The sequence below is a fragment of the Phacochoerus africanus genome, chromosome 9, assembly GCF_016906955.1.
Source record: "Phacochoerus africanus isolate WHEZ1 chromosome 9, ROS_Pafr_v1, whole genome shotgun sequence".
Taxonomy (NCBI): Eukaryota; Metazoa; Chordata; class Mammalia; order Artiodactyla; family Suidae; genus Phacochoerus; species Phacochoerus africanus.
Genome location: NC_062552.1, coordinates 36,585,342 through 36,587,643, shown reverse-complemented (window position 1 = coordinate 36,587,643; position 2,302 = coordinate 36,585,342). Strand labels below are relative to the sequence as shown.

Here is a 2,302-nt window from a genome sequence, read left to right as displayed (position 1 = left end):
GTAACTAGTCAGGTTCTTAACCCGCTGAGCCACAACAGGAACTCCTATGTTTTATTATTTTAAACAATGAATGATCACTTAGATTTATCTATATCTTTCTTTCCTTGCTCATCATTCCTTCTTGAGCCTCACTTCTTTCTTTTTGAATCAATTTCTTTCTTCCTTTAATATGTTTTTTTTCACCATCTGAAATTTTTTGTTTCCTAGATTCAGACAATCAATTTGGATATTGAGATTGAAAAGCACCATGTTATAAAAATCTAATTTGTTCCTGAATTTCAGACAGCAAATAGTAAGCATTTTCGCACAGAAGGATCTTTGTAGTTCAGCAAGGTTTTTTTTTTTTTTTCTTCAGTGTTTATTAATGAGTTTAGTCTTTGCCTTTCGGAAAGTGACTTTTATTTCCCCACTCCTGAATGATAGCTTGACTGGTTATAAAATTGTAGATTTATTATTTTCTCTCAGCACTTCAAAAATATCATTCAAGTGTTGTTGATTAAAAGGCTGCTATCTGTCTACTTATTGCTCCACTTTGGTGATATGTCATTTTTTCTGTCTTTCTTTTTATTTTAACCTCAAGATTTTGTTATCTTCAGGAGTTCCCATTGTGGCTCAATGGTAAAGAACCCAACTAGTATTGGATTCAATCCCTGACCCCACTCATTGGGTTAAGGATCCCCCATTGCCATGAGCTGTGTTGTAGGTTGAAGATGCAGTTCAGATCCAGCATTACTGTGGCTGTGATGTAGGCCGGCAGCTGTAGCTCCAATTCAACCCCTAGCCTGGGAACTTCCATGTGCATGTCTACGGCAACCCTCCCCCCAAAAAAATATTTGTTATGTTCATAACAGAGCAAAAGATGATGCTTAGAACTGGATTACTTGGACCATTCTCTTCTTAAATTCTCCCAGTTCAAAATGTTTGCATCACTTAATAGCCAGAATTCTTAGATCTGCAGCCTCAGCACAATCTTTTTTGTAGTTTTAGCTTTCCCCCAGAAAATCGGTTTAGTCTGCCTACTGTAGCCACTCAGCTTCCTATCATAATGCCACTTTCTCTGGGCATGTGGATAATCCTTTTCCCTCTTGTACTGTGCCATTTTGTGGGGTTGGTGCTTGCCACTCTCTTACAGAAAGTTCTGCAGGTTTTTGGAGCATTCCCCTTGTTTGCAGGAGCACTATGGGCACAAAAACTCTTTAAGATGTTCTCTCTTTGTCGTTCTTCTGTACTTCGCTGTGTCTCAGTCTGCATCTATTTTTATTTATGCCATTCAGGATTGTTGTAATCATAAAGCCAGTCCAAGAAAATAGATAAGCAAATTCTGCCTGCATTTCCCAGAAAACCTTGTGGCCCAAAGACATGGCGCAGGGAATGAAAATAGAGTTCAGCCAAACCGTAATGAGATGAGTGAAGCAAATCAGCTGCAATCTGGTTGGAGGTTGAAAAATTCAGATGATTGAATTAGGTCATCAAAATAGAAAGAGGTTACTGAAATTGTTGTGTGATTAATATAATTGGAAGAGGAGTTATCAACCCCACCTGAAGGCTATGCACTTGGGGGGCTCCTGTGATTTCGAGATTTTATTAAAACTGGACTCAGTATGTCAATCAGTGAGGCAGGAAGAACCACACCAGACGTAGGCAGTGTTAGGCTTGCCAAGGGAGGAACACACAAGGCCAAGTCAGAAAAGTGAGAGACATTTATTTATCTGAAATGGATGGGCTGAGCCTGAGATGGCATCAGCCATGACTGTGAGGAGTCATTCTCTTTATAAAGGGCTGGTGGTGGAAGGAACGTGATCAAACGATGTGCAGGGGAGGGATGTGACAGAGGAGTACGTGTCTCCTCTCCACATCTCATATCAGGATAAGTGTCGCACCTGCCCTTCCAAGGGCAGGGACTGGCATAAGCAGGCATGGTAGTCAATCTTTGGTCAGTCATGTCCCACAAGCAACCTTCCATATGTCCTTGTCAATGTGGCTCAACCTAAACAGCCACATCCACCATCCCCTAGGAACCTGTCAGGCAGCTACAGATCTAGCATCCCTGTACCAAATGCATCTGTTCAATAAGCAACTCCAGCTTGCCTCAGGGGACAATCATATTGTCATCATGAATTATCGGCTCAGGAATCTGAAGACACGGTAAAGCCCAGTGGGTCATGTCTCTTAACCCCAGAAAAACAAAATTATGAAGGATATCAAACCCATTACATTAATCGTTTTGTGATACAATCAAGATCATCACTGTGTTTGGTGCTTAACATACTTGTAAAATATAACTGAATTTGGCATATTCAAG

At 40.6% G+C, this 2,302-nt stretch overlaps 1 pseudogene; it reads right to left on the bottom strand.

The window, feature by feature from the left end:
• Positions 1-866: 866 nt before the first annotated feature.
• LOC125136600 (60S ribosomal protein L36a-like) lies at positions 867-1,918 on the bottom strand (annotated as a pseudogene).
• Between the last annotated feature and the right edge of the window lie 384 nt (positions 1,919-2,302).